This window comes from Camellia sinensis, chromosome 2, assembly GCF_055761805.1.
Source record: "Camellia sinensis isolate YWXY chromosome 2, ASM5576180v1, whole genome shotgun sequence".
NCBI classification, from domain to species: Eukaryota; Viridiplantae; Streptophyta; class Magnoliopsida; order Ericales; family Theaceae; genus Camellia; species Camellia sinensis.
Window position 1 is genome coordinate 15,546,947 of NC_138962.1, and position 13,405 is coordinate 15,560,351.

General features: G+C 36.7%; 1 pseudogene; it reads left to right on the plus strand.

Annotated features, from left to right (window-relative positions):
• The first annotated feature begins 704 nt into the window (after nt 1-704).
• On the plus strand, nt 705-9,319 carry LOC145819860 (endochitinase-like; annotated as a pseudogene).
• Nucleotides 9,320-13,405: the final 4,086 nt, after the last annotated feature.

Genomic DNA, 13,405 nt, shown 5'->3' on the forward strand with positions numbered 1-13,405 from the left:
TTGAAGGGACGAAATGTAATTTTTAAAATCACAATAGACAATTCATATTTTAAACAAATCTTAAATAATGTATTTGCAATTTATCCAAAATTGTTCAATAAAAAAAAAAAGTAGTTCAATTCCACCGCGTAGGATTCCAGCAACATAAAAAATGCTTTCTCCAATTGCCTCATGGCCTTCTATATATAGGGGTGTAATTTTGGCCCACAGCCCGTAGGCGGCCCGAGGTGGGCCCGGCCCATTTAGGCTCAAGCCCAAGCCCAGCCCGAGGCCTTGGGCTAGGGCCTGGGCCATCGTTTTGAAGCCCGACCCACTTGGCCCGGCCTATCGGCTCGCTCAAGGCCAGCCCAAAAGCTCGGCTCGAGACCCAGTGTTATTTTTAATGGAAAATAATAGATTTTTTGTGAAAAAGATAAAAAATAAAAAATAAAAATTATTTAGGCCCACCCATGGGCCCGGCCCACTGGCCCGCCCAAAACCCGAATACCCCTGGGCCTGGGTTTGGGCCTGGGCCTAGTTTTCTAGCCCGTGGCCCAGCCCAATTTTTTGGCAAGAGTCCGCAAGGCCCGACATGAGCCCCGCCCAGCCTGAGCCTAGATAGGCCAGGCCAAAATTACACCCCTACCTATATATAAACCATACATCCGATGCCACTTCCTCAAACATCAACAAAATCACTTCAAAACACAAAAGTGAAAATCAAAATGAGGTTTAGTTGGGCCTTGACACTTCTCTCTTTGCTCACCATCCTAGTAGTACTAACACCAAGAATCTCAGCAGAGCAATATGGAAGTCAAGCTGGGGGTGCACTGTGCCCAAGAGGCCCATGCTGCAGCCAACATGGGTGGTGCGGAACCACCCCTGACTACTGTGCTGCTGGTTGCCAAAGCTAGTGCGGCAGCGACTTTGGTGACACTCTTACCCCAGGACCAAGTGGTGGGGACATCATCAGCAATGTGATTAGTAAATCAATGTTCAATCAAATGCTTCTGCATCGCAACGACGCTGTTTGTCCTGCCAAGAACCTCTACACTTATGAGGCTTTCATTGCCGCCACCAAGTCCTTTGGCAGCTTTGGCACCATCGGTGACACTACCACACGGCTAAAGGCGATTGTTACTTTCTTGGCCCAAACTTCCCATGAAACCACTGGTTAGTTTCGTCCCCTCCTGCCTCTCATCTATATAGTATTGTTCACCTTTTGTTAAGAAAGACTAGATAATTACTCTCCTCCATGATGTTGTTGCGGCCTCTAAGGCTGTCACGAGTCTCACTCTAATAATTTTGTTTGACCCTGATAAAACATTTGAAGTATTTAAGAATGTGTGACCCGTTCAGTAAAAACTATAGTCTTGTGAGTTTAAATAGAATAATTATATATGTGATCATGTTATTTTATACATGGATAGGTGGGTGGCCTACTGCACCAGATGGATCATACTCTTGATGTAAATCATAAAGCATTATAAATTAACGTAGCGGATAAAAATAATTCGGATCATACCTTAATGACACAACCTCGTGGGTAAATCACGTGCTTCCAAAATCTGATCAGTCAACGAACCCAGCAGTGGAGTGATACTACAAAATGAGTATCACCCACACAAGTCACAGTGCAAAATGGCTTGATCGTTGTTTTCTGGGAGAGAGTCAGAGAGAGAGTCTGGGAAAAAAGGTTATGGGTAAAAATCACATAAGGTATATCTGATATACGTATATCTTTAGATTAACCATATAATCTGATATATAACCAATATCTATCTATCCATCTATCCATATCTATTGATATGATAGATATAGATATCCTGAATGGTTATCCAAATAAGTTTTGAATTCAAATTCAAACTTATATGGATAAGGTTCAAAAGGTTCAAGTTCAAAAGGTTCTGAGGGTCATGCCACATGGGCGCCCAATTTCTAACATCTCCCACTCGGACATGAGTTGGCATGACACTGCCACATCTCTATCTCAATCTCCCCAAAAAAATAAACAATCTCATACTAGCCACTGCACCGTGCGACTGCTGAGAACACCTACATGTGGGAGCTCTATACTAGAAACTCAAAATGAGCCAGCATAGAGACATCAACCCAAAAAGAACAGAAATAGTGTCTCATATACCCCAGACCCATCTAATTACACCGGTCCAAAAAACATCTCTAATCCCTCAAAAGAGCATGTTCGACCCTCTCAATTCTTGCAATATATTCACACTCAATCCGCTTCTCATACAGAGCGATGTGAGTTGCCGGCAGTGAATATATAACAGTGGTGTAATTCTAGATGATCTTCTCTTTTCCCTCATGCCATTTAGTTTAGGATTGACCGCTTTCCCAGTGATGTCTCTTAAGGCCGAATCATACATGACCGCAGGCAACATACCAAAGTAGCAGAACATCAACCCCTTACCTTATGACATAGTTAAAAGTCACAATATGGTACATAAATGAAAGTCATATCAATAATGACACGTAAGACTCACACGGTGAGGAAACAGGGATCCATTCTCTCATCTCATTACTCAGTCGCCAAGCACATATAGTATAAATACATGTTATGGTGGAGTAACTCTTCCAAAAGAGTGACGTCATCCTCGATACACTGTACAGATATAAGTCTAGTCGCTTTCTCGCGCCTAACCCGAATTCTCTATTTGCTCGCCTTCTAGACGCCAAATGAGATCTCGCATCTGGCTAATCGTAACAGGCACAACATGGAAAGTGGGTACTAATATCCATGTTTGATCCTTAACACGACCTCATCTTGGTTGTAACCAAGGCGACATATATAGTGGATTATTTAAGCCTCTCTTGGCTCCAAATAAAAATAAACCACTAGTCTCATCCTTGCTCGCTCCCAAGGGCCAAGGGCGATTGCTCGTGTGAGTGAGCCAATCTTGCCGGCTGACATCATCATCTGCTAATCATTATGACACAAACCATAATAGTGTCAACATCCCATCATCTCAAAATAAGTGATCGATTAAAAAAAAATTTGACCACAGCTTACGCAATTCTAGATTCCAAATATAAGCCTTATCAGCACCTCTTGCGATAAGTATATACAACGGAATCCACTATGTGCGCCTCACATGAAGTGATTCAAGATCACAATTCTAGATTCCAAACATAGACCTTATCAGCACCTCTTGCGATAAGTATATACAATGGAATCTACCATGTGCGCCTCACATGAAGTGATTTAAGATCACTACCTCTTGCGCAATAACCTCTCTAAAGATATTTTGGTGACCAATTTGCGTTCATTCTTGATGCACCCAACTAGCGCATATGCACCTAACTAGCGCATTGAATCTTACAATGAGCAAATTAATATACTACTAGTAAAGCATTTTATCCACAGTCTAATGAGCAAGGTCAATGTCTAAACAACTCAGTTGACCATTTGCGAAAGATAACACTTATCATGCCGAATACGCCCACATAGCGTACTTTAGGCTCCCACAATAAAGAAAAGATCAAGGAATATAGGTCATCTGTTTCTTCCAAAGACAATCCAAGGATTCACTCAATAGCTAAGGCTCTGGGTTTTACCAATAGGTAAGTCAATGGGTTTGTAATTTTGCATCTAGAATCGGTCTAGGATATTCCTTATGTAAGTCATCGAAGGCAAAACATGAATTCTCCCAAAGCAATCCCTAAGGATCGTACATCCGAGCATATAAATCACATCACCCATGTCCATCATATCTAAAATAGAGGATTGCCCACCCTAGGTGGCAACAACCTTATAAATTCCTGGCTCATAATGACTAAGTAAGGAAAAACTTCTTTTGGACCATTGATCATGCCTCAGTGGTCTTCATCGATCATCATTGGCCTATCATAGCTTGACGAAATCTAAGAACCACTATTTGGATAACTGTTTTAGGCTGTAAAAGATTTATTGGAACTAACAACCTTTTTGCGCTCCTAACTTTTCACTATAAAAGCAGAAGGTAAATCCCTACGGATCTACTTATCCAATTCTCTAACGAGAAAGTTGGGTCACAATGTAAACAAATCAATGTTCCGAACTTATGTCAATCATAGCCTAAGTCAAAATAACCTCACTCCCTAGGAGGAAGTCTTCTCATGGTCTACACTTTCCTCAATGGTGCGACTTTTCGGTATCTAGCGAGCCTTATGCCTCAACAATGACTATCCAAATTACGCATAACTTTATAACAGTTTTGCGTCATAATGGAAAGTCAACCAAATTATAAAAAATGGTTAATCCTCAAAGCCTTTGTTTTAAACTGCGCAACATTGATCCACTTTCTAAAAAATAGGGGACTAGAGCCTTAGGCATTATCCTAGGCTCTTTATCATCTTGCGGAGCAATCATGAATGTTTCCCTCTCAATCACCCAGTGATGACGTGGAAAATTTTCACATTCGCTACCACGCAACTAAGAATGTGGAGTATTCTTCTCTAATGGAGTAATCCATTAGTAGGCGCATCGCTCCCACTATCCCCAGGATATTAGAAATTTCTTTCCATTCTCAACTAGGCTACATAGAGCGCTATGCTTAGAATTCTCTATCTTATAGAGTTCCAAAAACTCTATTCACGTCACCTTTACTAATAAAACTTTATGTGGCTTAGTTACACTACCACAAAGCTGCTTACCTATATGCACATGACCCGGATGGTTTACATGACCGTATACAATAATGCGCCACACGACCCTTTGTGTTTACAAGACAGCATACAATAATGCGTTATAGAACCCTAGGTCTTAACTTTGCAATCTTATGAGAAGTAAAATAAAGATAAGCTGCTTAACGGTTACAGATCACCCATAGATGGCTCTCCGCTAACCTATTACTCAAATGGAGTGTAAAATCTGATATGGAGGACACTTAGTTAGGGATATAGGCAACAAACTAGTGCAATTCCCAATTGGAAAACATTTTGCGCCATTATCCACCTAACATTAACAACATTTAATTCCTTATCTCTACTACACCATTGTGTTGTTGAGTACTAGGAATAATCAATTTTCTAAGCATCTATCTCTCTTCACAGAGTTTTCTAAAATAACTCAAATAGATACTCGCCACCTTGGTCAAAACTAAAGGCACAAAAGCTATTATCTCATTGATCTCAACCTCATATGTGCTATGTCAAAAATCATCTCAAAACTTTTGACTTATGGGAGATCAAATAGTCTTGACTCAGATGCGTATCGTAATCTATAAATGTGTCGAGATTGAGGCTTAGCTATCATAACCTTACACATATCTAGTCACAAATATCATAGTGGACTAAATGTGCCAAAACAAATGACCTTCTATGGCTTTTCTACTTACTTGTGCGCACCCATTGCGAACAAAGTTACACATTCACAAGAGAGCAGGATGTCATAAGCGAGTGGGCCCGAGAAGGCCTACTCAAACCATCGTGTCATCATCTCATTAATGTGATTAAGTATAATAAGCCACTGGTTCATGACCAATGTCATAAACTAATTCCAATCATCTTAATGTGTGAGTTCTCGAAGACAAGTTTTAAAGGTTTAGGTCCAACTAGGTAATGACTCACGACTAATTCATATTCACTAGATCATAAAAGAATGTCATGGAGATATCAAGTACGCCTAAGTCGCAAATTTAACTAGTAAGTGCTAATCCCATGCACCTTCAAGTCAATTTTATTCTCCATATACTTTACTGCATCTAGTTAAAAGATGACGATACTCCTCTTGCCATATTTATTTCTCGCTTCATGGTTACTTGCAATTAATTCTACTATCCACAAGAAGGAGAGAATAAGCTATCAACTATGACAGCTCCTGAAGTAACTTAAGCGCGAATTAGGCCAAAAAGTCTAATTCAACACAATACTCTCACGAGCCATGCGTCAAATTCTTAGAGTCATAATAACCGTGTCAGCCTTGACCTTTTCATTATTATGCTGCAACGTTTGCGCTTAGTGGTAAACGTCATTCAAAAACGTTAGCCTAGCTAAAGAATCATACAAAGAAGCCCCTCCTCATGTCTCACACTCAAGTGTGGAAACAGTAAGTGTCCAAACTTAGACAAGTTGGCAATGCTAATAGATTTTGCAGCCACTAAGCGCTAATCTTTTCACTTAGTGTTAATAGATTTTGCAACTTCTAAGTGCTAATCTTTCCACATAATGTTAATAGATTTTGCAGCTTTTAAGCGCTAATCTTTTCACTTAGTGTTAATAGATTTTGCAGCCACTAAGTGCTAATCTTTTCACTTCACGTGATATTTCAACGCACACTATTATAGTACATGAAATTTTGCTCCATCCACTCCCAATAATTGGGTAGAGAGCAAAACACTGCTCATACTGGCTACTCGTCTTACACTTAATGACTAATTTATTTAAGCTCGCATTTCTTGGATGAAGTGACTCTTGAATGTTACTTCATCCAATGATATAACATTATTTACAAGTCAAATTACAAAGTCAATCCACGCAGCTCAATAGTTAAGATCATATACAGATCTATTGAGGACTTACTAATTTCATAACTCCAAAACTCGCCAACCAAAACTACGTAGCGTGCCGCTAACCATAACGCACACATTAGTTTTTATTATGCCAAACAAGGCAACAAAACCACGGCGACTTTGAGTCCTGTTTCCTTACTTTGGCTCAATTAAGACTTGACCTAAAGTTTCCAAGACTTTTGCTCATCTAAAGAATGTGATTACATTGTTCACATTTGAATATCTTTACTAAGTCTAGGTCAACCAATTAACTTCCATAAGCTAAGTCAATTTAGAGAGAAATTTGCATTAAAATTAATTTGATTAGCACAATATAATTTTGCCACAAAAATCTAAATTAAATAGTGACAATATTACACAAGTCGCAAGATCGAAAATCCACTATGCTCGTAGTCATCTCTTGCGCCACAGGTGATAATTATCCAAAATTTAATTTAATTTATGCGCAAAATATTGGTTTTCGGGAGTTAATGTACAAAGATTTCTCTCAACCGAATAACCTGCCAATGACTATGGCATGTCTAAAAGCATGATAAAAAATTCTAATTCCATACAATAGCATCATAATGTAGATTCACAATCAATATATGCTGTGTTACATTTAATAATAGAATTAAAATAAAAAATAATTAATCTTGCTATTCTAATCACAACATATTACAAACCCTAAAAAAAATAATATGCTGTATTTAATATTCAAATTATGCCATAACAGAAACTGTATCACTTCTGAAATTTTCTAGAATTTTTCTGAAATTTTCTGGAATTCTAAATAACTAATAAACACACATTAAATTAGAAATAAAAAATTCCAGAATCTGATAAACTGAAAAAATTATTCCAGTAAATAGAAAAATATTTCAGAAGTCTACAATAAAAAATTCAACCCCAGAAAATAATTTATGCAATACCAGAAGCATTTTAAAGCATAAATAATGAATTATAATCACAGGAAAAATACCTTTTATTTTCATAAAATTTTTAAAATTTTACAAAAGATAGAAAATATAATTCTGAGTCTAACGGTACTAACCACGCTTAAAACAAAGTTATAACGAATTAATTATGACCATTTAACGTAATTCTGAATTTAAAAACAAAACAAGCAGACCCTTACATCAGCAGCCAAGCCGGCGGAGGAAAAACGGCGCGACTCAGCGCGCAGCTCGGCTCACGGCTCGGCACACGGCTCAGCACGTGGCGCGCATGTGTGGCGCAGAGGGCGCGCGCGTGGAGGCCCGTAAGAGTGCGTGAGAGCGCGCAGAGGCGCGTGAGAGCGCGTGACAGCGCGTGGAGGCGCATAAAAGCCTCCCACGGCATCAGGTGGCGCGTGAGGCCCACGCTCCGCCTTTCAGGGTGTTTTCTGGTTCGATTTTTGTATTGCCGAACTCCATTTTTCACAATAAAAACATTTATGGCATTAAAAATAACATTTAATGAACATAAAAATGAAATGTATCACATTCTCAATCAATGAGAGTTGAAGTGCAAAAAATCGTGCACTTCATCTTCCTCCTCCATTAATTTTCATGCATATAATGTGTATATATTTATATAAAAAAATACACATATTTTAATGCATAAAAAATAAGCACGAAAAAACCCATATATGCTCTAATACCAATGTAAATCATAAAGCATTATAAATTAACATAGCGGATAAAAATAATTGAGATCATACCTTAATGACACAACCTCGTGGGTAAATCACGTGCTTCCAAAATCTGATCAGTCAACGAACCCAGCAGTGGAGTGATACTACAAAATGAGTATCACCCACACAAGTCACAGTGCAAAATGGCTTGATCGTTGTTTTCTGGGAGAGAGTCAGAGAGAGAGTCTGGGAAAAAAGGTTACGGGTAAAAACCACATAACGTATATCTGATATACGTATATCTTTAGATTAACCATATAATCTAATATATAACAAATATCTATCTATCCATCTGTCCATATCTATTGATATGATAGATATAGATATCCTAAATGGTTATTCAAATAAGTTTTGAATTCAAATTCAAACTTACATGGATAAGGTTCAAAAAGTTCAGATTCAAAAGGTTCTAAGGGTCATACCACATGGGCGCCCAATTTCTAACACTTGAGGATACTGCTTCTTAAGCGAACAAGGCAGCCCTCCCGACTACTGCGTTGCAAACACTCAGTGGCCTTGTGCAGCGGGCAAGAAATACTATGGCTAAGGCCCAATCCAAATTTCCTAGTAAGTAATTATAATCATTATTTTTTACGTTAATTTTGGTTGATATTAATTTTTTTTTTTTTTTTTTGGTCCAGCTTAGTTAAAAGAGGTGAAAATATAAAATTGGATGCTCAATAACATCTTTTGTATGAAAATAAAATCTAATTATGTAATAATATTTAATCAGTAACTACAATTATGGACTGGCTGGAAAAGCTATTGGGGTTAATCTCTTGAACAACCCTTGCCATCTGATCCGGTTGTCTCATTCAAGACGACATTATGATTTTGGATGACTCTACAATCACCAAAGCCTTCATGCCATGACGTTATCTCCGAGAGATGGACACCGACAGCTGCGGACCGCTCAGCAGGCAGGGTTCCAGGGTTTGGGGTCATCACAAACATCATAAATGGTGGAATTGAATGTGGGCATGGGGTCGGTTCCAAGTGTCCAGAATCGCATTGGTGTTAGCCCTGGTAACAACCTTGATTGTGCCAACCAAAGATCTTTTGCTTTTGGCAATGTGTAATTTCATACTGCTATGTCGTTCTATTCCCAGCCTCAAATGTTTAAGTTTTATTTATTTATTTATTTTTGTGTGTGTGTGTGTATGTGGTGATTGTAATGGAAAAGCTAATCAGCAAGAAATGTCGAGAGTAGTTCTTATATTATCCCTATGTCAGTTTGATTGTTGTAATTTGAATTATAATAAAAGTGGTCTTTAATTTTGCACATTATGTCTATTTTATTTTTATTTTTGAACATAAAAGTCGACATATAATGAAGAAGAATTTTATTTGCGGCAAGACTTAACATTAACCTCTTCAAGGAGAAGAGATGCAGGGTTATATGTAATTAAATAAATATATATTAGAGTGTAAAATGATACATTCTCACAATTTTTTCATATTTTATTTTATTTAAAAAAATTCTTATTTTGTGAAGTTTTAAAAGATGCATTTTTGTCACCAAAAAAAAAAAAAAATATTTCTTTTCAAAAAATAAATCTTTTGAATAATCTGACATGCTAGCTATAATGCAAAAATGTTAGCTTTTAACAAAATTATTTACTAATACAAATGTCATTTTGACATGTTTAAACCATTACTTATTTCTATTTATTAGATATCCTACATTCAGAACATTTTATCAAAATCTTATTTTTTTTTGGCTATAACCCAACCATTATCATAACAATTCATTAAAATCGTTTTAACCAAAAGTTATACAAAATATTCTAACACAAATTTAAAAAATTAAAAAATTAAATAAATTAAAAGCAAAGTAAGTTTGTTTTATATTGAACAAAAAGATTATCCTGTCCCGTACCCCCAAAAAAAGGTACATATACGGTATGCATCCTATACAAAAGTATAATTTTTATCATAAAAAAAATATTATTTTTTACTCAATTCACAAAAAAAAATATTATTTTTTCATTCATAATTTTAAGAGTAGATACATAATTTTGTTATTTATCATAAAAATTTTAAAATTTTCTAATGAAGTGTCCCTTTTAAGCATTTATCATATTTAGGAACTGTATTTTCAATATATGAATTTTTTCCTAATGCCTGGATTTGTGTTTGTGTATGATTTTTTGTTTTAGAAGATTCTTCTTGTCCCACTAGGTCATGGATTAACCATTGTCGATGGACTTCTAAATCGCTTCAATTCGTTAGACGAGGTTGTATTACTGTGTCAAATGGTCTTGGCTCAAAGATTTCATCGATTTTATTATCGTTTGATCTTGTTTTTGTTTTAGGAAATTTAGTTAATTCGTGAATTGTTTGCTAACGAATAGCCAAATCATGAGAATTTGATTTCATTCCTAACCCTTGTGTTTTAATTTTTATTCTAACTGTGTCTTCAAGATTAGGATCAATTATGGAAATAAAGAAATTTTATCTAACATTAAACCAAACTACTCCATTAGCCAAATTAGACTGAATTCCTCCAATGATTGCTTTCATTGGGTCAGCAAATCTTTTATCAAAAATTATTGCCAAAATAGGAGTATCTATCCCTTGGCGAAATAAGGCTGTTATGGTTACTTGAATTAATCCAATATGAATATATTGAATTTCATGATATTTCTTTTTCCATCTTGCAACCTTTTTCTTATCAAAAAAAGGAATATCAATATTTCATTCTTTTGACCATTTAGCTTAAGTGTTACCACTGTATTGTTCAAACACTCTCGCTGAAAAGAAGTTGAATTTTGAAAGTTTATAAATTTCTGGAACAACAATTTTTTCGAATTTTGCTAATTCTTCGTCGGTAAAAAAATTTTCTTCTCCAATTACATCTCCAAGTCGAATTGCCTGTAATTCTTCTTGAGATATACTATATGGAAAAGCTAATAAGCAAAAAATGTCAAGCTTCTTATATTGTTGGCTGGCACGACCCATGAAGCTGAATAAATTTTATATGTTGCTATTCTTTACAATTGCTAAATTAGTTTTATTTGTTAGGATTATGACCATTTCTTCATGCTATTTTTTAGGCATTTGTTATGCTCAACATAGAGCAAATTTTTCTGCAATTCAGTTTTCATTATGTTGTATAAATAGACAGTTTGTTGCTCAATAAATATAGCCTTCTACAGTCACAAAATTAGCTTCTGTCATTATACTTAGTCTTTGGTTTTCTAAATATCCTTCAAATTGGTATAAGAGCTTAATAACGGGACCTGTGAGAGAGCTCAAACACAATTTCTATATACTTATCACCTATCACTCCAAAAACCTATTCAGAATGAATTCAGAAAATTCATTCGTTGCAATTGCACCTCTAGTGTTTGACGGAACAAATTATCAAGCTTGGGCTGTTAGAATGGAAGCCTATCTTGATACTAATGATCTATGGGAAGCTGCTGAACAAGAATATGAAGTTCCACCTCTGCCAGACAATCCAACTCTTGCACAAATCAAAAATTTGAAGAAGGAAAAAGGCACGAGAACAAAGGAGGCTTATGAGGCAAGAAGGATCTGTGGAGGGTGCTTTTCAAGCCAAATCACAGAACAACAATGTTGGCAAAAACAAAAAAAAAAAGGTAGAATAAAAACAAGAAGCCTGGAGGTTATGCAAGCAACAACAAAAATAGCCAAAGCAGCAACACTCAAGTCTTTCCACCTTGCCCCTACTGCAAAAAAAACCAATTATCCACAGAATAAGTGTTGGTGGAGGCCAAATGCAAGATGTCACAAGTGTGGTCAATTAGGGCACATGGAAAGAATATGCAAGACTCAACAGCAACAAGGAGAAGCCAAGGCTGCAGAGGATCAACCTTAAGAGGAGCAATTGTTTGTGGTATGATGCTTTGCCACCAACAGCTCCACAGAAAGCTGGCTTATAGATAGTGGTTGTACAAACCACATGACTGATGATCGAGAGCTGTTCAGAGAGCTTGACAAGACTATTATTTCTAAAGTCATAATTGGAAATGGAGCATACATTGTAGTAAAATGAAAAGGAACAGTAGCAATTGAAGGTCACACAAGTTTGAAATTAATTTCTGATGTTTTATATGTTCCTAAAATTAATCAAAACCTTTTGAGCATTACTCAGTTGTTGGAAAAAGGCTATAAGGTGCTATTTGAAGAAAAAAATTGTGCGATTAAAGATTCAAAAGGCATAAAGGTGTTCAAAGTTCAAATGAAAGGAAAAAGCTTTGCCTTGGATTTGATGAAAGATGAGCAGGCTACTGTACATAAAGAAGATAGCAATACCATGCTTTGGCACAATAGATTGGGGCATTTCCATTATGCCGCTCTACTTTTCATGAAGAAGAACAATCTGGTGAAGGCTTGCCTGAATTAGAGGAGGAGCCTCCTAAACGTGCTGCCTGTCAGTATGGGAAGCAAACCAGGCTTCCTTTTCCACAAAACCAGGCTTGGAAGGCTACACAGAGGCTGCAATTAATACACACAGATGTGGGAGGACCAATGAAAACACTATCATTGAATGGCAGTAAGTATTAAATTGCTTTTATTGATGATTACTCAAGAATGTGCTGGATTTATTTTATGAAGCTTAAATCTAGGGTTACTTATATCTTCGGGAAGTTTAAAGCTTGGGTTGAAACTCAAAGCGGATGCAAAATGCAGGTGATCAAGTCTGATAATGGAACTGAATATACCTCTGAAAAATTTGACAAGTTTTGTAAAGATGCAGGCATTGAACATCAATTGACAACACCTTACACTCCTCAACAGAATGGTGTTGTGGAGAGGGAAAATCGAAAAATTATGGAGATGACAAGGTGCTTGCTTCATGACCAAGGGTTGCCAAAGAAATTTTGGGCCGAGGTTGTAAATACAGTAGTTTTTCTGCTAAACAGATTACCAACAAAAGCTTTCCAGAAAAAGACTCCATTTGAAGCATGTTATGGCTACAAACCTAAGTTGCTTAATCTGAAGACATTTGGTTGCCTATGTTTCTCTTATATCCCTCAAGTTAAGAGAGACAAGTTGGACAAGAAAGCAAAATTTGAAAGGCCTGTAGGATCTACTTACCACAAAGCAACAAAGTAATTGTTAGCAAGGATGTCCAATTTCTTAAGTTAGATAAGTGGAGTTGGGAGAATGACAAGAATCTTGAGATTCAGGAGGAGAATGATGATGTGGATGATGAACCTGTTAGAGGAACTAGATCACTCTCTAACATTTATCAGAGATGTAATGTTGTTGTAATGGAGCCTGCAGGGTATGA